This window comes from Hemiscyllium ocellatum, chromosome 17, assembly GCF_020745735.1.
Source record: "Hemiscyllium ocellatum isolate sHemOce1 chromosome 17, sHemOce1.pat.X.cur, whole genome shotgun sequence".
NCBI classification, from domain to species: domain Eukaryota; kingdom Metazoa; phylum Chordata; class Chondrichthyes; order Orectolobiformes; family Hemiscylliidae; genus Hemiscyllium; species Hemiscyllium ocellatum.
Genome location: NC_083417.1, coordinates 34,323,557 through 34,347,555, shown reverse-complemented (window position 1 = coordinate 34,347,555; position 23,999 = coordinate 34,323,557). Strand labels below are relative to the sequence as shown.

General features: G+C 40.7%; 1 protein-coding gene across 1 annotated transcript in view; it reads right to left on the bottom strand.

Annotated features, from left to right (window-relative positions):
- ap1g1 (adaptor related protein complex 1 subunit gamma 1) overlaps positions 1-12,058 on the bottom strand; it is a 113,540-nt gene extending 101,482 nt beyond the window's left edge. The window contains exon 1 of the mRNA XM_060838070.1: positions 11,973-12,058. The gene's annotated coding sequence lies outside the window, so the exon portion shown is untranslated. The remainder of the gene's footprint in view (positions 1-11,972) is intronic.
- Positions 12,059-23,999: the final 11,941 nt, after the last annotated feature.

Here is a 23,999-nt window from a genome sequence, read left to right as displayed (position 1 = left end):
AAAAATTTACATTGCCATCTCCTACTATTCAGAGCAAGTTTAGATTATCATCTGCTATTCAGAATCATGAAGAACATTGCACTTAGAATTCTGAGTACACCTTCCAGTTAAAAAACAAAATCTTCACCAGAATGCTCTAAATTACACTGTTCCTACAAATGGTCAAGTCACTATCTTAAGCGACATGTGATTATGGGCGAGTGGCGTCTTATGGGCATTCCTGACTGATGTAAAATTTTGTGTAACGGAGGAACTGGTCCTTTAGTTCAGCGATCTCTTGACATGGCTTCGCAAGCACTATGAACAGTGTTAAAGGTTCCTCCAAAGCTTGTGCTTGCTTGATAAATTTTGGCTATTCACAGAAGTTGGCATATTACAGTCACATCAAGTGTGTAAGAATCTCAAGAAAAAGAACCTCACCAGGCATCAGGTGGCTAGGATTTGGCAGTGGAGGCAGCCCAGGACTTGCACGCCCTTGGTGGAATGGGAGGGGGAGTTGAAGTGGTCAGCCACAGGGCAGCGGGTTGTTGGGGAGTGTTCCAACGATGTTTGCTGAAATGTCCTGTCTCCCCAATGTACAGGAGACCGTAGATGAGGTGTTTGGATATGCACTTAACTCCCCCTCCCACTCTGCCAAAGAAATGCAAGTCCTGGGCTGCCTCCACCACCAAATCCTAGCTACCCAATGCCTGGAAGAAGAACGCCTCATATGGCATCGACAAATTTCACTCGTTTCCTCATCTCCCCTCTGCACCCCACCCCACCCCAGATCCAACCAGGCACCACCCTAGAACTGCCCACCATCTTTCCCATCTATCACCATCACCCCTACACTATAATACTATTAGTCCCCTTATCCAAGGAAGGGGAGAGTGGCCTTGAAGGCAGTCCAGAGAAGGTTCATTATGTGGGTGTGTGGGGCAATTCTCTTTGAGAAAAGTAGATTGAGCTTATACACATTGGCAGTTTCCAATGGTTTTTGGAGTGCTCCCTTCAATGCCAGACTGCTATTGACAATTCTGGTGTTGAAAATCACCAAAGATGACAATTGCGCTTTGGCGATAGTAATTTTGAATGAATTGAGATTGATTTAAAATGTACCCACATCAGCAGGGTTAGCCTTAATCACGCATTCAGGATAGCCAATCAGCAGCTTGAAAGTTTGGTGGCAATAATTCAAGACACTATTCACCTCTAGGTCTAATTGATAAGTAAACATTGTAGCCAATATTTTGTCCAAGCAGCAAACATCACTCAGGGCTAACAGATCAATGTTGGGTCTGACTAACTCATGGGCCACAAGGTCAGGGCACTGCTAGGGGAGTTGGACTGCCAAAGTCAACTACTTTTTTCACATTACAATAAGCTTCAGAATGTCTCTTTTCTCACCTTCTGAAGCAGAGTTGCTTTTTTGTCAGTTTGATGAGATTAGATTACTTACAGTGTGGAAACAGACCCTTCGACCCAATAAGTCCACACCGACCCGCCGATGCGCAACCCACCCAGACCCATTCTCCTACATTTACCCCTAACACTACAGGCAACTTAACATGGCCAATTCACCTAACCTGCACATTTTTGGACTGTGGGAGGAAACCGGAGCACCCAGAGGAAACCCTCGCAGACATGGGGAGAATGTGCAAACTCCACACACACACAGTCGCCTGAGGTGGGAACTGAACCTGGGTCTCTGGCGCTGAGAGACAGCAGTGCTAACCACTGTGCCACCGTGCCACCCACAACTGCATTAACCACTGCAGACCAGGTGGGTGGGAAGATAAGCATTTGTTCAGGTCACTTTCTCTATGCCTCTCTCCTACCAAGCAAGCAACAGACTTCTGCTTCAAAAGTTCTTCAAAAGAACTTGTTCACTGTTGACCAGGTGAAGACCCTGTGTCTTTAGGTCATTAAAATTATTAATATCCTGAGCTACCTGCATGGGCTAGAACTAGACACTAGAAAAGTGCCATCTTATACCTGCTGTTTTTGGCGCTTTCCCACTGCTATTGGTCTTGTCATGTTGCAGCTAAAATGGACTTTGTCTCACTCCTGTCCACACAAGGGAGCTTTGAGGTGGAACACAGTTTTGCAACTGACACCACCCTCGAGCCTACAGCTCATGTCTTGGCCTAGTGAACTATAGCAAGATCTCAATGGACTCAGGTGTTGCCCTTTACTTAGGTAGGTTGCTGATCTAGGCTCAAAAGAGATTTTTCTTTCTTTGCTATTTTATCCTGAAACTGACTAAAGGTACAAGGGTATCATCTCTATCTGAAGTTGACGGGTCATCAATGCCAGTAGCATGGATTTAAGGGCAAATTTTTTTTTGTAAAAACTTGCATAAAGGTATTATTTAATGAGGTAATAGATGATTCACAAAAGAATTGCAGTTGATGTGTTGAATATAGGAAACCCAAGAGGTATTTGATGAATGGCCACAAAACAGGCTTGAATAGCAAGATAAAAGAGAGCAAGGGATAACAGCTGCTTTTTGGACTAAAGGAAAGACGCTACCTCTGTCCTTCATCCATATTAATGAATTAAGCTTGGGTGTTTGATTTAAAAGGTTGCAAATGACAGTAAACTTAAAGTACTGTAAACAAAGGGAGAAGGGTAGTTCTAAACCTCAAGAGGACACACCTAGTGTAATCAGCAGATATACAGATTAAATTCAACAAAAGAATGGGCAGAGACACATTCAATGGTGACAATGAGGGAAGGCAATAGAAAAATCAAGAATTCAAATTTGAAAGGGGTAGCAGATGGATTGCAGAAATTGTATGTCTAAAGGCATGTCCAAAAGTAATGTCTAAAAGTAGCTGGGTTATGATCCTTCATAAAACAGTTGGCCTTAACCAGCGCATGCTTAAATCTAAGGTCTAATGCAGTATCTAATCTAGACACCACACTTTCAGTACAATCTGAAGATACTAGACTGAGTGCAGAAACTTCTTTTTTTTCACAAGAATGGTTCCAAGGATTGGGATTTCCAATTATAAGTAGAAACAAGGTTTTGTTTATCCTTTATGTTCAAAATCTAAAGGGTCTGAACAAAGTCTGAGAACTAGATAGCATGGATTTAAAGGTGTCAGACTTAAAAGTAACGGTGACAGCAGGAAAAGGTTGATGTAATCAATGATTAGGATCTAAACTGTAGTGCTAGTGTAGTTAAGGCAGATTCAAAGCTTTGAAAACAGAATTGTATACACCTAGATTAAAAACTGCAGTTACAAGGATAAAGGTGGGGTGACTGGCAAAGAGCCAGCACTGACATGATGTTTACATGGCTTCAGATCCAGTCCAGGCTTTTGAGGAAGGAGGTCCTCAAATTAGTGCCGTATGCCCACAAAGCTTGAGTTGTATTAATGACCTTCATTAAATCACAAGGTCAGAAATTGAGATATTTGTTGATGCAGTTTTCAGTGTTATCCATAGTTCAGCAGATCATATCCTAATGCAACAAAACCTTGTCAGAGCTTAGACACTCAAGCTTGTATTCACAGGGAGCACATACAATTCATGCCAGACAATGACCATTTCCCAAGAATCTCCCAACTCTCCTCAATGTTTAAATTAGATTTTAGATTAGATGACATTACTTACAGTTTGGAAACAGGCCCTTTGGCCCAACAAGTCCACACCGACCCGCTCAAGTGCACCACCCGGACCCAATTCTCGTACATTTACCCTTTCAGCTAACACTATGGGCAATTTAGCATGGCCAATTCACCGAATCTGCACATTTTTGGACTGTGGGAGGAAACCGGAGCATCCAGAGGAAACCCACGCAGACACAGGGAGAATGTGCAAACTCCACACAGTCAGTCACCTGAGGCAAGAACTGAACCCAGGTCTCTGGCGCTGTGTGGCAGCAGTGCTAACCACTGTGCACAACAATCAATAGACAGGAGGGTTCTCTCCCAGTTGGGGAACACTTCAGTGGTCCAGGACATTCAGCCTCGGACCTTTGGGTGACCATCCTCCAAGGTGGACTTCGGGACAGGCAGCAGAGGAAAGTGGCCAAGCAGAGGCTGATAGCTGAGTTTGGTACCCAGAGGGAGGGCCTCAACCAGGACCTTGGGTTCATGTCACATTACAGGTGATCTCACTCACACACACACACACACACACACACACACACACACACACTTAAGACACTGCACCCACCACACACCCCACCCCAGACAGACAGACACACACACACAGACAAAGACCCACATGCACACGCATATTTTGTGGGGTGAATTTGGACTTGCAGAGTTACATTGCACTTTGCTCAAAAACCTGCATGAATTTATGCAAAACTCTGTTATCTCACTCTTTAGATTAGAATCAATCTAAACATCAGGACCTAGACAGAGAACACCTTCAACATATTGTCTAGTTATCACCATTGTTAACAGCTAACCTGAGAATGCAACTTTTTAAAAAAGGTTTTGTGATTTACACAAGAAGTGAAACTATCACTGTATTCTAACAGATGAAAGGCTTAACAGACAATCAATTTTTCAATGTATAATTTCAGTTATGTCACACTGCAAATTTTTGCTATAAATTCTGTTACGAATGAGCCCTCCACTATCACCTGATGAAGGAGCGTCGCTCCGAAAGCTAGTGTGCTTCCAATTAAATCTGTTGGACTATAACCTGGTGTTTGTGATTTTTTAACTTTGTACACCCCAGTCCAACACCGGCATCTCCAAATCAGTCTCAAAACAACTATGGTAAAAAGAAAAACAGAAACTGTTGAAAAATCTCAGTCTGACAGCATCTGTGGACAGGAAACAACTTTAACGTTTCAAGTCCAGTGACTCAGCACACGTGAGATAGAGGTATTGTTGATAGTAAGACTGGGAAGAAGAGAAGTTAGACAGGTGATAATGGGGACTATCTGTAGTTGAAAACAGGTTAGCTGTGCTGAATGCAACCCATTTCAGGACTGAATCTGGAGTAACAAACATGGGAGGGTGGTCAGGTTCTGAAATTGGTAAACTCCATGCTGAGTCCTAAGAGCTATAAGATGTACCCAAGTGAAAGATGAGGTGTTGTCCCTCCAACTCGCATTGAGCTTTGCTATAACACCGCAGCAGCCAGAGGCAAACAGTGTCACATTTTCCCAGTTTCTCGATGGCACCCTGAATAGATGCAACCTTCCACAGAATGTCCTCAGACAATGTCTTTCTTCTCAATTGAAGACTCCCTGCTATCATGGTTGATAGCCCTCAGCCATGTTTGACCAATATCCTGCATTGTTACCCTCATCCTTCCCCCCCCCCCCCACAATGATGGCACTCCCCCTTGACTTTACTTTCCATCGACTAGTCTCGCATTCAACGAATCATAAAGCCATCATTTTCGCTAGCTCCAGCAAATGCCATCAAACATTCCCCTCCATTTGTATGTCAGCATTCCACAGAGACTGCTCCCTTTTGGATACTTCTCTTCCATTCCTAACACCACTCCACACCCTCTTGCCTCCCTTCTCAGCATCCACGGTCCCAGACATCGGAGGTGAAACAGCACTTCATTCAGTCCAGTCTGCATTGTGAACACTGAATACTGTAGACTCTTCTGTACTGGGGAGATGAAGCACAGGTGTTCTGCTGAGTGATCATTATGTTCTGTCCATAAAGATGACCTCAGCCGTCCAATTGCCTACCAACTCAACATATCACCATGTTCCCATACCAACATGTGTGTTTCAGACCTTTTGCAATGCTCCCAAATCAATGCAGGCTGGAGGTACATCATCTTCTGCGCAGGCATCTTACATTGATCTGGACTCAACAATGGATGCGATAAGAGCTACAAAAAAATGATTGAAATGACTTTGGAAGACTAAAAACGTATTTTCACTTTAACAAAGAGATATTTGTAATTAATGAACAGTCTTGTTTGCGCTCGTTTGAGCAAACCAGTATCTAGTATAGAAATGTACGGCTTAGAAATTCAAGTATTTGCCCTCTTCTAGGGAAAGCAAAGATCTTTTAAACTAAAACAGTTACAAAGCCTGTCTTTTGCTTCCGTTTCAAATTTTAATACAAATTTTAAGTTTGCACATGTACACAATTTGATAACATCTAAATTTTATGATCAAGACAAATTATTCATGCAGCACATTTATCCTGTTTAAAAACCCTTGATATCCTGCACAATTACAACAGCAAGTTCCATCCACATTATAGTTCCATAAAGAACAGCTTTGTTTGCTTTCTATGGAGATGGACAATGAGCTAGTGCAGAAAATTAGTGGGTGAGGATGACAGCTAGATCAAATACATCAAAAAGTTAGACCTGAAAAACTTTGGAAGATGAAGTGATAATGACATGCTTCTACAAAATTTAATGAAGGCAGAAACAAAGATTTACAGCTGAAAGTGGCAACATCTGGACTGGTCACTACCATGATCTGTGATTGAGATGGAAAATTTAACGTTAGTGTCCACAAAATCTTCCCATGATTATTCAGTTTTCCTTCAAAAATCACTAAAACGAAAGCTCATGGCTTTGGAGGTCAATCATCTCACCTCCATGATATCCATGCAGGAGTTTCTTGGGGTGGTGCCCTAGACCCAATTATCTTTATTAATGAACTTCGCTCCATAACTTTAAAAAAGTGAATAGTGGGGATATGCCACAATATTCAACACCATTTGTGGGTTTTCACTGAAGCAATCCATATTTAAAATTGCATCGAAATGCATACAATATCCAGGCTTGGGCTAACAGGTTCCAAGCAACATTCATGGTACACAAATGCCATGACAAGAACAAAACTTAACCACTGACCTTGACGATCAACAACATAGCTGGTTGGCATGGATGAGTTGGACCGATGGGTCTGTTTCTGTACTGTACACCTCTATGCCTATGACATTACTTCAGCAAATCCTCACTAACATCATGGTGGCTTCCATTAAGCAGAAACTGAACTAGCCATACAAATTCAGTAGCTACAACGGGTTACAGGCTTAGAATCCTGTAACAATCTGACTCTCCAAAATCAGCCCCCCAGCTGCAACATGCAAGTGAAGAGTCTGATGGAATACTCCCCACTAATACTCAAGGAGCCTGTTGCCATCAACAGCAAAGCAACTCTCTTGACCGGCTCCCCATCCATGTCTTTCAACATTCACTCCCTTTATCCCAAAGCACAGTGGCAGTAATGTGAATCATTCATAAGATTCACTTCAGTAACTTACCAAGAGCGCTCTTGTAGCACCTTCCAAACCTGTTACCCCCACCGTTTAGGAGGACATGGGCAGCAATCATATCAGAAAATTACTTCCTGCAAGTTCCTCTGCAAGCCACATGTCATCCTTACCTGGGACTTCAATATTATTCCTTCATGGTCAGTGGGTTAAAATCTTGGAGTTGCTATCCTAACAGCAGTTCTCCCATTCCAGCTGACCACCACCTTGAGTAAGGTAATGACGAATTAGCAATAAATAATTTTATCCTTAGAAGTGGATGCAATTGTCTAATTATAGTAGTGATATTTGTATATTCCCGCATATTGTTGTCCACTCTCTATACTTGTGTAAATCATTTAATGTTGGCAGTTAAACAATCTGAGTTAATATAAACAATACGTAAATGAAATTCACCTAGCTCAAATCAAGTGCTAGAGGTATACAATAGACAATATTTCAGAGTCAATCCACAGAACAGACTTCAATGTGAGGCTGAAAGCAATTAGTTTTTAATTTATTCAAATCTAAAGCAGATAAATGTTTTTCAAAACAGTATTTTATGATACATTATTTTGAAGCACGATGTACTAAGCCAGCTTCGAAGATGACTTTAGAACCATGACTGAGTGTTCCTCAAGATATTTCTAAGTTTGTTATCAACTACAGTAATTTATAAAGAAATGCTATTGCAACAATTAAATCTTGAGTCAGAATTTATATTAAAAACTTCTGAAGTTTGGCTTTAAAGTACCTGACAAATCTTGTGTCCACTGAAGACAGAAACAGGGTAATATATTATGGGGAACAAAGAAATGGCAGAAGAATTGAATTGGTACTTCAGATCTGTGTTCACTGGGGAAAACACAAGCAATCTCCTTGAGGTAACAGTGGCTGAAGGACCTGAACTTAAGGGAATTTATATTTGCCAGGAATTGGTGTTGGAGAGACTGTTAGGTCTGAAGGTTGATAAGTCCCCGAGGCCTGATGGTCTACATCCCAGGGTACTGAAGGAGGTGGCTCAAGAAATCATTGGGGCATTGGTGAATATTTTCCAGAGTTCGATAGATTTGGGATCAGTTCCTGCAGATTGGAGGATGGCTAATGTTGTACCACTTAAGAAAAGTGGGAGAGAGAAAACAGGAAATTATAGACCAGTTAGTCTGACCTCAGTGGTGGGAAAGATGCTGGAGTCTATTATAAAGGATGAAATTACGACACATCTGGATAGCAATAACAGGATAGGTCAGAGTCACATGGATTTAAGAAGGGGAAATCATGCTTGAATAATCTTCTAGAGTTTTTTGAGGATGTAACTCTGAAGATGGACGAGGGAAATCCAGTAGATGTAGTGTACCTGGACTTTCAGAAAGCTTTTGATAAAGTCCCACATACGAGGTTGGTGAGCAAAATTAGGGTGCATGGTATTGGGGGCAGAGTACTAACTTGGACTGAAAATTGGTTGGCTGACAGGAAACAAAGAGTAGTGATAAATGGCTCCATTTCAGAATGGCAGGCAGTGACCAGTGGGGTACCACAGGGATCAGTACTGGGACCGCAGCTTTTTACAATATATGTTAATGATATACAAGATGGTATTAGCAATAACATTAGCAAATTTGCTGATGATACAAACCTGGGTGGCAGGGTGAAATGAGAGGAGGATGTTAGGAGATTACAAAATGACCTGGACAAGTTAGGTGAGTGGTCAGATGCATGGCAGATGCAGTTTAATGTGGATAAATGTATGGTTATCCACTTTGGTGACAAGAACAGGAAGGCAGATTACTACCTAAATGGAACCAATTTAGGTAAAGGGGCAGTACAGAGAGATCTGGGTGTTCTTGTACACCAGTCAATGAAGGTAAGCATGCAGGTACAGCAGGTAGTGAAGGCAGCTAATAGCATGCTGGCCTTCATAACAAGAGGGATTGAGTATAGAAGCAAAGAGGTTCTTCTGCAGCTGTATGGGGCCCTGGTGAGACCACACCTGGAGTATTGTGTGCAGTTCTGGTCTCCAAATTTGAGGGAGTGCAGCATAGGTTCACGAGGTCAATTCCTGGAATGGCAGATTACCTTACTCCGAAAGACTGGAGCGACTGGGCTTGTATACCCTTGAGTTTAGAAGACTGAGAGGGGATCTGATTGAGACATAAGACTATTAAAAGGATTGGACACTCTGGAGGCAGGAAACATGTTTCCGCTGATGGGTGAGTGCCGAACCAGTGGACACAGCTTAAAAATAAGGGGTAGACCATTTAGGACAGAGATGAGGAGAAACTTCTTCACCCAGAGAGGGGTGGCTGTGTGGAATGCTCTGCCGCAGAGGGCAGTGGATGCCCAGTCTCTGGATTCATTTAAGAAAGAGTTGGATAGAGCTCTCAAGGATTGTGGAATCAATGGTTATGGAGATTAGGCAGGAACAGGACACTGATTAAGGATGATCAGTCATGATCATATTGAATGGTGGTGGAGACTTGAAGGGCAGAATGACCTACTCCTGCACCTATTATCTATATTGTCCATTTATATTTACTCTAAAAGGGATTATAAAGGAATAACTAAAGTCATTCCTGGTCAATAAGTGCCTCAAATTTAAAATTAGCATTTGTGTTGAAATCTCTCCACGTCCTCAACAATCCCAAAACTATAGTTCACCAGTCCTATAAATCAGTCAAGTAAATTTTCACTTCCAGTAAGTGCAATATTTTGCCTTATGAAAATCTAAAGTAAACACAGAACACTGGGGAAACTGAGCAAATCTGGCAGCATTGGTAAGAGAAACAGTTAGCATTTTGAATCTGAAATGATCCTTCAGAACATTTTTTAGTTCTTGAACAGTTTTTGGCTAATGGTCTCTTGAGCATTCCCAATTTCCACTACCCCATCATGTATAGACCCTAAATTTTGGTTTCCTTCCAACACTCTTTAACAACCTATTTTTTGAGCAATCTGCCAGACCATCTCTTTTCATGGTTTGGTGTCAAATTTTACCTGATTATACACCTGCAACACACGTGGGATATTTTACTGTGTTAAAGGCACTATATAAACATTAGTTGTTGCTGTCTTCAACCAATGTTTACTGTCAAAGCTCGTAAGTTTAAAAAACACACTTCTGTACATATGGTACAGAAATATGTGCACTGTTCAAGTTTTTCTTTAGGAAATCAATTAAAATATGACTAAACCTATTGCAGTGAAAATAATGTTTTAAAATGACTGACAGCTTCTTTAAAGGTAAAAAGAGAATCATTGTCTAAAGTTTTCTCAAAATGTAAGAATATGATTCTTGATAAATATAAGACAAGGTGACTAATTTTAACCATGTTTATTAAGTACCTATATACAGTAATGACAATTTCTGGGTTATTCCACAATCCTGGATACATTTTTCAGAATCACCCTTTATAAAGCCAGATCATAAATGATCAATTGCCTTACCAACATCACACTGCCTTTTTCTGAAAACTAATCGAGTTCTACGGATATCTGCTCAATACAAATATTAAACTACATGCTTTTACAACTAATTTTAAATCAGATAATGCAATGATTTAAAAACTGTACCTGTAACATAATCACATTTCACTTTGTAAAATAAAAATCAAAACATGTTTTTGGAGTGAGAGAAATCAGTTGAGCTCCACAAACATGACCCAATCCCAAATGAATGAACTAATTGAGTACACTTGTACATAAAATCAGCATTTGACACTGTTTATAAGTGCATATGTTGCTATTTTTAACATTTGTGCAAATTCTGGACCTGCATATATACACACACACACACACAGCTAAAATAACTGGAATGGAAAATGTGAAATCTGTCAAACTAAGGAGAATAGTGTAATGTTAAGCTGCCCAATGTTAGCATAAAATGTTACTAGGCCATATTAAACATTGCCCGAGAACGGTTTTATTTCAAAACACAACGATAAATAGTTCTGATTTTAAGCTATTTCCTGGTCTCAGAATATCAGTACGTTTACTTTTTGGAAAGCCAATACTATCACAACCAGTCAGCAGCTTTACCACAAGCATCACTATGAAAATCATTGTCGAGCAAACTGCAAAGACCTATAAGTATACAATACACTAACATTCAAGGCGATTGTTAACACCGTATTCATTTCAATCTCGATTTTCCAATTACAATAACGCAATCACCTCAGAGCAACTTCCTCCAACACCAGATATGGCAATCTGATTCATGAAACAACCCTGCCCTTAGTGAAACTTCAGAGATAACAAAAGTGTGGAAAAGTTACAAAGTAAAAGATTAATTAAATTATCGATAAATAACTCAATATTATTAGAAGTTATTACTAGGCTAATTCTCAACAAGTTCCTAAACAATTCTGCTCCCATTCCTTAGTGACACAATCAGAAAAAAATGCAATGAATCAGAGAGGAATCAGTGAAGAGCATGTCTATGTAAAACTACTATCACGTTATTAGTAAAGAACGAACACTGCTCTGGCCAAACAGCTGGCTAACGCGAACTGAGACACAAAGAAAGACTGAATGAGACCACAACAGCTGAGGAAAGAGGGGTCAGAGGGAAAGAGTGGAGGTAGGCGGCAAGGACAGCAAACATCAGGGCAGTCCACACCGGCCCCGGTCTCCCGGTGAGAAAATAACTTCCACAGCGGGGAGGGGACAGAACGAAACACACCGGGGGGAAGGGAAGTACAATGGAATAGCCTAAATCCCAATACTGGAACAAAGACAGGAGACTTCAGACACGAATAAAAGCTCGAATAATTTCCAGCCACCTACCAGCCGATCGGAGCTCTCCACACGCAAAGAGTGGAGGGGAGGGGAGGGAAACCTGGTCACTTCAAAATGGCGGTGACTCCAGCCTCAGCACCTTCCACCCGGCGCGGAACATCACACTGACCTTTTTCTTCAGGGGAACAAAAAAAGGACTCTTGCCGAAATATGTACCATACGTGTAGTTTTAAAAGCTTGAGGAGGAGAAACGTAATGGTGTAAGTTAACAACTCAGGACGAATCTTGTTTCATTTTGACGGCCTATGTACTGAGTTGGCCCCATGCAGGGGGTTTATTTGTTGTGTAAACCGCGGACGTAGTTGAAACAGTGAAGGAGTGATGCGGATTTACTCGTGGCAATGACTGATGACGTCATGACGGATCCGGCGCACTCAGGCTCACGTGGTTCCCAATCACGTGTCCCAGGTTGAAGGTGAGTTCGGTCACGTGTCTCGATTGAAGGTCAGAGGATCTTCATCTATGATGTACTGTGGTCCAATTACAACCAAGAGATAGGAGCAAGTAAAAACTGTTAGCGTAATGTTCATGTTTTGACAAACCATATCTGAATTGGGTAATAGATAGGGGGTTTCTGATTGATGGCTGGGAGAATAATTTTTCAATCATTGGTAGTTTGATCAATTTTCATAAAGCACCTGCAAGAATATGGTGTCCCTCCAGTTTGTCAACTTAGCAATACCTCTTCACAAGAAGGAATAAAATCAGGATGAAGAAAAAGAACGGTTTTTAAACAAATGGTTTAGAATGACAAAGTACACCAGACAACTGACATTTTTGGCACACTGGCCAAACTGACTTGTGGATAGTTTTCCTGATGAAGGGCTTCGGCCTGAAACGTTGTTCCTTGGATGCTGCCTGACCTGCTGTGCTTTCCAGCACCACACTCTTGACTTGTGGATATGACAGCTCTTTCACTTAATTCACATCAGAACTGATTCAGTCTTTGATTTATTTTATTCTGTCCCTCAGGTTGTTCATTGCAAAACACACAAATATTTGCTGTATAAGGTGGTTGGTTTGTTTGTTTGTACCAGCATGAGAATTGAACCGTCACAGTAATAAGTATTACCTAACTGTCACAACCTTTTAAATTAAAAAGGACCTTTCTTTAGATATAACAAATCTCATGCATTAACTTCTACCTCAAATGGCATTTTACAACATCTGCATGCTCACATAAATTTTTTTGCTGTGGTTTAACTTTACAAACCACCAGGAGACTCTGGTACAGATTATAATATTTTATTCCTGCAAATACAAGAAGAGCCAGTTCAAAGTTTGGGAGAAGATTTGTAGCTTGGGTGCTTGTTGTGGTTCTGTTCGCCGAGCTGGGAGTTTTTGTTGCAAATGTTTCGTCCCCTTTCTAGGTGACATCCTCAGTGCTTGGGAGCCTCCTGTGAAGCGCTATACAGTCTATACAGACACTCTATACAGTTAACACAAGAACTCTTGGACATCATCCAAAATATACACATAGACAAGGAAGAAACCATGGTCTCATTCAATGTCACGGCACTGTTCACCACTATCGACAAAACCCTAGCCAGAGAAACAATATTCAACCTGCTGGACATACAGAACAGACAACAGGACGTTGAACCTATTAACAAAGACGGCATACTTAGACTCCTGGACCTGTGCCTCACAACACACTTCACATTCAACAACCAGGTATACGAACAAATCAACAGAACACCCATGGGCTCACCGATCTCTGGACTCATAGCAGAAGCAGTAATGCAAAGGTTAGAACAAACAGTCTTACCGCAAATACAACCCAAACTCTGGGTCAGTTATGTGGATGACACCTTTGTAATCATTAAAAACACAGAAATAGAGAACACACACCGGATCATCAATGCCACACTCACAGGAATCCAATTCACGAGAGAGGAAGTAAAGGATAACCAGCTCCCATTCCTAGACGTGATGGTACAGAGAACACCAAACGGAGAATTCACCACAAAGGTATACAGAAAAGCCACACATACAGACCAAGTCCTAAACTATGAAAGCAACCACCCCAACACACACAAACGAAGTTGCATCAGGACACTATTCAAAAGAGCCACAACACGCTGCAGTACACCAGAATTGCAAAAAGAGGAAGAAGAACACCTATACAAGGTATTCACCAAAAACGGATACCCATGCAATTTCATCAACAGATGCCTAAGGGAAAGTCAACGGAACGAGGACATGCTGCAACCCAAAGGACTAGCCACACTACCATACATCAGGAGCATTTCCGAACTGACAGCCAGACTGCTGCGACCACTAGGACTCATAACAGCACACAAACCAACAGCCACTCTCAGACAACAACTCCAGGACAAAGGACCCGATACCCAGCATGAGCAAAACCAATGTAGTGTACAAAATCCCATGCAAGGACTGCACAAAACACTACATAGGACAAACAGGAAGACAGCTAACAACCCGCATCCACGAACACCAACTAGCCACGAAACGACACGACTAGCTATCCTTAGTAGCCACACACACAGACGACAAACAACATGAATTCGACTGGGACAACACTACTATTATAGGACAAGCCAAACAGAGAACAGCCAGGGAATTCCTAGAGGCATGGCACTCATCCACTGATTCTATCAACAAACATATCGACCTGGACCCAATATACTGGCCACTGCAGCGGACAGCAACTGACAACCGGAAGCTGCAGAGATAAGCCACTATAAATGCCAGAGGAAACATGACAGAAGCGCTTCACAGGAGGCTCCCAAGCACTGAGGATGTCACCTAGAAAGGGGACGAAATGTTTGCAACAAAAACTCCCAGCTCGGCGAACAGAACCACAACAAGGAGAGCCAGTCTTCACTATTCCAAGATTGAACTATGGCAAAACCCAGAAATTCTCATCTTTTGAACTCCTTAAATCACATACTCAATTTCTAATCTGGTCAATTTACAACAGTATGGTAACCAGATGTTGCCAGGGTCGGAGGGATTGAGCTAGAGGGACGGGCTAATTAGGGGCTGTTTTCCCTGGAGTGTTGGAGACTGAGGGGTAAGCTTGTAGAGGTTTATAAAATCATGAGGGACATGGAGAGGGTAAATAGACAAGGTGTTTTCCCTGGGGTATGGAATGAGCTGCCAGAAGAAATGGTGAAAGCTGGTACAATTATAGTATTTAAAAGACATCTGGATGGGTATGTGAATAGGAAGGGTATAGAGGGATATGGGCTAAGCACTGGCAAATGGGACTAGATTAATTTAAGATATCTGGTCGGCATGGACAAGTTGGACCGAAGGGTTGGTTTTCGTGCCATACATCTCTATAACTCTATGCTACTTATTTCTCTCAATATGTACATCAGGCACTGCTTGTGTACACCCATGCTATTATGAAGTCTAGGCTGTGTCCTTGTTTGGATCACTCATTTTTTGTGCTTGTTTAGTTCCTCATCCAGTCTAGAGAGTGCATTGTCTGTTCTGCTTACATTTAATTTAACTGAAGATCTTTCTGTCTGAAACTGCTGATCTTTTCAGATTTAACATTTTGATTACCAACTTCTCAACTGAACAAAGGCCTATCCTTATGTGTGTAAAAAAAATTCACATGTGCAGAAAAAGTTGTAGTACCTTCTGGAGCAGGACAACTTTCATACAGCAATTCAAGATTTTAATCATTGAATAATTATTGAGCTGAAATGAGGTACTGGTTAGTTCAGTGAGCTCTTTGGCTAGCATATGGCTCAAGATGATGCCAACAGCAACAGTCTGATTCCCCTTCTAGCTGAGGTAGAATTGGAACCTACTTCCTTACCCTGTTCCTAAGAGTGGAAAGCAGTGGCAACCCACTGCTGACAAAAAAATGCCAAGAAGATAAAACAATAAACAGTGAACCAAGGACTGATCTTTGGTCAAAGAACAAATTAATTTGAATATCCAATCATTACATTTATATTTTGCTTGAGCCACCTATGCCAGGGCAGTTGTTAACTTACAGTTCGGTTAATTAAAATTTTATGCAACATTTCATCAATCAGCACATTTTCTTATTCGGTATGTAGATGAATCTATCAGAGAAGGAGCAAAGCTTGACCTTCTTTTGGGAAATAAAGCAGGGCAAATGATTGAAGTGTCAGTGGGAGGGCACTTTGGAGCCACTGATCAAAATTTTGTTAGTATTGAAATCATTATGGAAAAGGATCAACCTGATCTAAAAGTTAAAGTTCTAAACTGGAATAAGGCCAATTTTGATGGTATAGGCAAGAACTTTCACAAGTTGATTAGGAGAGGTTATTTGCAGGTAAGGGGAAAGTTGGAAAGTGGGAGGCTTTCAAAAATGAGATAACAAGGATTCAGAGGCAGTATGTTCCTATTAGTGTGAAGAGCAAAGTTGTAGGAATTGCTGGATGAATAGAGAAATTGGGTCTCTGATCAAGAAAAATGAGGCAGCGTATGGTAGGTATAGACAGCTGGGATAGAATGAATCCCTCAGAGTATAAGGGCAATAGGAGTATATGTCAAGAGGGAAATCAGAAGGGTAAAAAGATATGAGACAGCTTTGGCAAATAGGGTTAAGGAGAATCCAAAGAGAATGTACAAATACATTAAGGGCAAAAAGTGATTAGGGAGAGAATAGGGTTAATTTAAATAAATGTGAGGTGTTACATTTTGGTGAGGCAAATCAGGGGAGGAATTATACACTTAATGGTAAGGTCCTGGGGAGTGTTGCTGAATGGTGCAGGTTCATAGTTCCTTGAAAGTGGAGTTGCAGGTAGACAGGGGAGTGAAAAAGGCACTTGGTATGCTTGCCTTTATTGGTCGGTGCATTAAGTATAGGAGTTGGGAGGTTATGTTGCGTCTGTACAGAACATTGGATAGGCCGCTTTTGGAATATTGTGTTCAATTCAGATTTCATTGCTATAAGAAGAATGTTGTTTAACTTGAAAGGGTTCAGAAAAGATTTAGGAGCAGGTTGCCAGGGTTGGACTATTTGAGTTATAGGGAGATGCTGAGTAGGCTGGGGCTGTTTTCCCTGGACTGTCGAGGCTGGGGGGGTGACCTTATAGAGGTTTATAAAATCATGAGCGGCATAGATAGGGTGAATAGCCAAGTTCTTTTCCCTAAAGTGGGGGAGTACAAAACTAGATGGCATAGGTTTAAGAATGAGATGGGAAAGATATAAAAGGAACCTTGGGGGGGACCTTTCCAAACAGAGAGTCATGTGTGTAAGGAATGAGCTGCCCAGGGAAGTGGTGGAGGCTAATACAATTACAACATTTAAAAGGCATCTGGATAGGTACATGAATAGGAAGGGTTTAGAGGGATATGGGCCAAAATTGCTGGCAAAGGGGACTAGAGTTGGGCAGAAGGCTCTGTTTCCATGCTGTACAATTCTATGTCTCTATGATTCTATGACATGATCCTTTTGAGTACATCAGTGAAAGAAGTTTTAGCTGCACTATTCATGACATAATGTTCATATTTTCACCTCTCATGAGCAAGTTTCTATTGTTAGAAACTTTGCAGTATCCAAAATCCAATCCCTATCCATTTCTCCATGAGTTTGTCCATAATAACACTTCTGTTGTTACTGGTTTATTATATAAAGACTAAATCTAGACACTATGTTTAAAAATTGAAGAATACAGAACAGTACAGCTCAGAAACAGGCCCTTTAACCCACCATATCTGTGCCAACCATGATACCAATCCAAACTAATCCTATCTGCCTGCACATGGTCTGTTTCCTTCCATTCCTTGCCCATTCATGTGTCTGTCTAAATGTCTCTTAAATGCTGCTATCTTACACCCCCCCCCCCACCACCCCGAGCGGTGGGTTCCAGGCATCTGCCACCCTTTAAAAAGCTGCCTTGCACAACTCCTTTAAACTTTACCCCTCTCACCTTAAACCTATGCCAACCATACCATCTTTACCAACTTGTTCACTTGTGTTGCCACTTTCAGCCCTCTGCATCTTGGAATTTTGCAGTTGTATTCCATTTAATTAATACCTTTGTTAATTCTTCCTGCCAGAGTGAACTATTTCAGACTTTTCCACATCATATTCAATCCACCAGATTCTAGCTCACTCATTCAACTTACCTATATCTGTCTGAATCAGATGACACGAAACTAGGTAGGAAAGTAAGCTGCAATGAAGAAATTGACAAATGGATACGGATCGTTCAGATGAATGGGCTAAGTTTTGGCAGATGAAGTTTAACATGGATAACTGAGAGGTTATCCATTTTGGTTGGAAGAGTAGAAAGGCAACTCATTATCTAAATGAATGAATTGCAGAGTACTTCTGTGCAGAGGAATCTAGGTATTCTCGTGCATGATTCACAGAAAAGTAGTTTGTAAGTATGGCAGGTAACGAGAAAGACAAATGGATTTTTTGCATTTGTTGATAAAGGAAGACAGTATAAAAGTAGGGAAAGCTGTTGCTGCAACTACGCGAGACATTAATGAAAATGCATTTTTGGATGTATAGCGAACACAGTGCGATAGGTACCAATAGACTTAGTACCGGTTTGAATGAATCAAAACATGCTGGAGTAAACCAAGTGGACTAAGTAGAGTTATGAATGATTGAATAGAGACGCAATATAGTAAACAAAGAGAGTGATGAGTAAAGTTATCGGCATGAATGTATGAATACGATTTTGTTTAATGAGTTAATGGGAACATGTAGTTTCCTTTGTAAGAGGTTTATACTGCAATATAGTAGGGTCAACTTTTACACAAGATACATGGAAAATACAAGATTCTTGGCTAAAAAAGGGGTCTACATTTATGAGATCAACTTTTACACAAGTACATATGGTATTCAACTTTAGACCATTTCTAATCAACCTGATTAGAGATATTATTACATACCTTCGAAGCAGGTGGAACTTGGTCCTGGATCTTCTGGTTCTGAGGTAGGGACACTATGTTGTGCCAGAAGAGCCCCTTTCTATGTAACTTTATCTTATTTTTCATATCCAGACATTCTAATACCCACAACCAAATGGCTTTACCCACGACTAAAAAGCCTTGGCAATTTTCACCTATTAAGCACCACTATTAATGAACATGTTTGCAATTGTTTGAATTAAGCGCAGAAATTATTAAGGGCAATGCAATAGCACCAAAGGCAAGGGAGAGAGGTTAAATCAAAATAGCATTTGAAGGGGAGATGAGGCACTCTACTTCTTGTGGTGCCCACCTTTCTTTAAAGGTTTCAGGACTAGTGGTGACACCGCATTCTCTCTCTCTCTCTCTCTCTCTCTCAGACCTGATGCATGGACGTAGCCACAGAAGAGGGGCAGACAACCAGCAACTATGATCCCCTACATTGCCTAATGCCTGGATCTGCTAAAGGCCAACTTGGGCCAGGCCCAGAAGCAGACCCAGGAAGTCCTCCAACTTTTCCATATCCTTCCACATTGGATACCCAAAAGATCAGAGGCTGAAGTGCAACAAAAGTGCAACAGAAGATTTTTCAAATAACAAAAAAGGGTTGCAATCGTCAACAAGCAATGGTTCGCAGACTCCATAGTGCTACCAGTTGGGCTGGATGTCCGTGAACCACCGCCATCAGAGTATGTATTGGAGAGGCTGAATAGGCTGAGGCTGTTTAACTTGGAGCATCGGAGGCTGAACGGTGACCTTATAAATCGTTATAAAATCATGAGGGCACATATAGGGTAAATAGGCAAGGTCTTTTCCCTGAGGTAGGGGACCCAGAACTAGAGGGCATACATTTAGGGTGAGAAGGGAAAAATTTAAAAAGGACCTAAGGAGCAATGTTTTCACATAGAGAGTGGTGCATGTGTGGAATGAGCTGTCAGAAGAAGTGATGGAGGCTGGTACAATTACAACATTTATAAGGCATCTGGATAGGTATATGAATAAGAAGGGATTAGAGGGATATGGGTTAAGTGCTGGCAAATGGGACTAGATAAGGTTAGAATATCTGGTCAGCACGGACAAGTTGGCTGAAGAGTCTGTTTTCATGATGTACATCTCTATGACTCTACTGCATGCAATACCGTCTATCCCACATCCCCACCGGTGTAGAGCCCCTTTCTATGTAACACTGGGAAGGCTGCTGCTCACCGGTTTAAAAAAAAACAGTATGCCAAGATGTGTCCAAGCAGTAAGGGAAGGTGTAGAAGTGGACAGTGTGCTATAGTAGCCCATACAAAAAAAACTCCTCCTCGCCAGGCAGCAGGGCATTCCCATGAGGTACCTTGGGTTGGGAGGCACAGGTTCCTGATGGAGGTTCGGGCACCTGGGGTCAATGTGAAATTCCACCCAAGCAACATTGCATCTCTGTGACGGTATAAATTTTCTAAATAACATGTTCAGAGATGTTATGACACATCTCTAAAGCATGTGGAACCAGAGCTGGGGAATTTTGCCTTAAAAGTAGCAACATTACCATGGTGCCACAAGAACCTCTATGTAACTTTAGATATTTTTTTCTCTGATTCTTATCATTTGATGGCATTAATAGTGCTCTACCCCTGTTTTATTTTGGAGATACAACAATGTCCTTAATGAGCGAATTGGAGACCTACTGACTAATAATTGCCTTATCGTGCTCCATGTCAAATTTCCTGTGTGTCTTTTCCATAAACATTTCACTCAACAGTATAGATATCCTACCAAGGGTATGACAAAAACCATCATTAGTATTAAACTGGTTTACTCTTTTATATGGGATTACAACTTAATTTAGCGACTTACATTTGTTGTCAAACACAAAGCAGTAGTAATTTTATATTCCTTAGCCCTTCTTCAATCCTCACTACTTTGTGAATCAAATAACAATAAAGCCAAACACTGTCTAATGTTGCCCAGAGGAGTTCACAACTAATACATGCATTTAAGGACCAAAATCTCTTGTGCTCAATAGAAGAGTTTTAGGTTAATCATTAATTTCCTCCTCCTCCTCACAACTCATGCAATTTTGAGGAACTTGCCTCTTTGCTTTAGGTGTTCCCTGCAAACTAATACTTCAAATTACTCCTGAAGCATCTAATAACTGTTCTTTGGGTATTACTGAGATCAAGCACCTATGATTTCCAACTCCATTCTGTCTTCATATGTACTAACTTGATCTGCTCAAGTTGCTTTCATTGACATTCTGCCTATCATAACTCCTTCTATTATATTGGTACTTGTCCAAATGAGAAATTTTTGCATAATTCAGCAAGTTAAACACAAGCACTAATCCAGACAAATTGAATGTCAATTTTTTTAAACAATCTGTTAATGTCCATGATATATTTTCTATTGAATGACCATGTGTTTTTTGAAATCAAGTTCTGACCAAGTCTCATATATAGTTAACAGATCATCTTGCTTGTAAATTTCATCCAAGAACTATAATGGAAGGCCCACACTTATCACAATCCAAATCATAAGCATTCATCTGACAAAATACTCTAGTTCAGATTTTACTTATGAGAAGATGTGACAAGGCATTCTCGCTTTGCCCACATTCTCCACTTGATTTTGTGGACATCTGTTGTGGGATGGTAGTATCACTGGACAAGTATTACAGAACCCCCCAAGTTTAATATTTTGGGGACATTAGCTTGAATCCCACCATGGCAGATGTTGAAATTTGAAATCTGGATTTAAAAGAAAACTAGTCTAATAGTGACAGTGTAAACCCTCCTGATTATTTTAAAAGCCCGTCTCGTTCGGTTCTGCCCTTTAGGGAAGGAAATGTGTCATCCTTACCTGGTCTGACTTACATCCACAGCAATGTAGTTGACTTCTAACTATTCTAGGGGCATTAGGAAGGGCCTGGCTAGTGTGCCCACATCCTGCCAATAAAAAAGGCCAAGATATCCAAATTAGTCTTCAACTAACCAAATGGCTCAGACTCTATGAACATCAGGAAATAATCATTATCTGACAATTGCACTGCCTATCTACCATGATCTACAATAGTCTGTAGGATTCTGTCTGAGTTTTTTTTTTCCTTTTTCAAGTAACCAATCTCCGGTACCATGTTTGTCACCAGAAAACCAAGTGGTGAAGAATAGAATTGGAATCAGAAATTTTACAATCTTTTTATAAACATGTAGATGAAAATGAGGAAATGATAAGCAAGTTTGCAGACAACATGAAAATTGGCCATATAGTTGTGAATGTGGAAGGAGGTCTTGGGTTATAGGAGGTTATGGATGGATTGGTCCAATCGGTGGCAGATGAATTTAACCCTGAGAAACATGAGATGATGTGCTTTGGAAGAAGTAGTGTTATGACATGGGGTAAATCCCTGCCCTAATTTAAATCCAACACACAGAGAAGCTCACTTTGCGGCATTACCTGTTAAAATTCGAGAGGCAAAGAATTATCCCAGAGGTCACTAATTAAAGGAAAAATGAACAACTTTATTCTCAGTCCAACAGAGAGTATTAAAACCAACAACTATTTACAACTCCTTTTTCTTAAACCTATCTCTTACCTCCCAGTCAACAATACTGATCTGATTAAAAAAAAATCACATTTCAAAACCCAGTCAGCTTTGTCGATTCTCCTTTGTAGATTTTCTTCTGTAGATTTTCTCTCGGTTGGTTTCAATGTTCTGTTGCACAAATTTCTTATAGACGTGTATCTTTCAGAGAGCTCTTCAGCTAGCCGTCTGTATTTGTTGGTGGCTTGGTAGTTCTCTTCCTAACTGTTCAAAATGTCTGGTGTTATACTCCAAAATATATGGTTTCGTTGGTTTTAATATTATCAAAATACTAAATTCAAATTTGATTAGACTTTGGTGTCTTGGGGCATAATTTAAACTGGCTGAATTTGAATTTGTTTTTGTTTCATGGCAACTCGTCTGCAGCTGTTTGTTTTGACAAAGTGTTGCATTTTTACTTTGTTCAGGACTCTCTGTGCTTTGTCAGTCCTTGCTAGCTTTTTAACTCTCTTAAAGGTACAGTACACCTGTACACCTTAATAACACCTTCCCCCTTAAAAAGAAATCATAATGAAAATATGGCTTCATTTCATTTCTCTATTCCTTAACCACATATATATAACATTGAACAGATACAAAACTTTATCAGCAAAATCCGCAATAACGCATCTGCGATTAGATTCTTACGACCTGCAACATGTACCATATGTAAATTTAAGGTCTGTAATATAAGACTCCAACAAAATCGTCTCATTTCTTGTCTTTAAAGCATCACAAGAATGTAAGAGTCTTGTGATCTGTGTACACAACTCCGACACATTGTTTGTGACATACACATTAAAATCGTGTAAGTCCAGTACCAAACTCAATAGTTCTTTTCAATCGTGGAGTATTTCCTGTGGTGGATGTTGAGTTTTTTCTAAAAGTAATCCACTGGCAGTTCAATCCTATCATCATCTTCCTGTAGGAGTACAGCTCCAACTCCTAAGTCACTAACATTGATGGCAACTTTGAAAGGTTTTGAAAGATTTGGTGGAGCTAAAACTGGTGCGGTGGTTAATATTGCTTTCAAATGGTCGAATGCCTCTGGCATTGTTGTGTCTATTGAAACTTTGTGTTCTTCTTCAGCAAATCACTAAACTGCTGAAGTTTGGAACAAACTTCCGATAGAATCCGCTTAGTCCCAAACATCAAAGCACCTCTAAAATTCAAGGTTGGTCATGGAAATTCCTCGATGGCCTTCGTCCTTGCATTCTGTGGGGTCAACCTTCCACGAGCAATGTTATGATCCAAGAATGTCACCTCTGCTTTCTGTCTTGTTTAAGCTTTTTACCCGCATTGTTTTTTGTAGTCGTTCGAAGAGCTCTGCCAACTGTACCATGTGAGCTTTCCAGGACTTACTAAAGATCACTACATGGTCCAATTAGACTGCACAGTTTGCTAACCCAGCCACAACTCTGTTTATGAGACTTTGGAATGTGGCAGATGTGTTCTTCATTCCAACTGATATTACTTGGAATTAATATAGCCATTTGGGTTTACAAATGCAGAAATTTCTTTTGCCATCTCTGATAAAGATACCTGCTAGTAACCATGCATTAAGTCCAACTTGG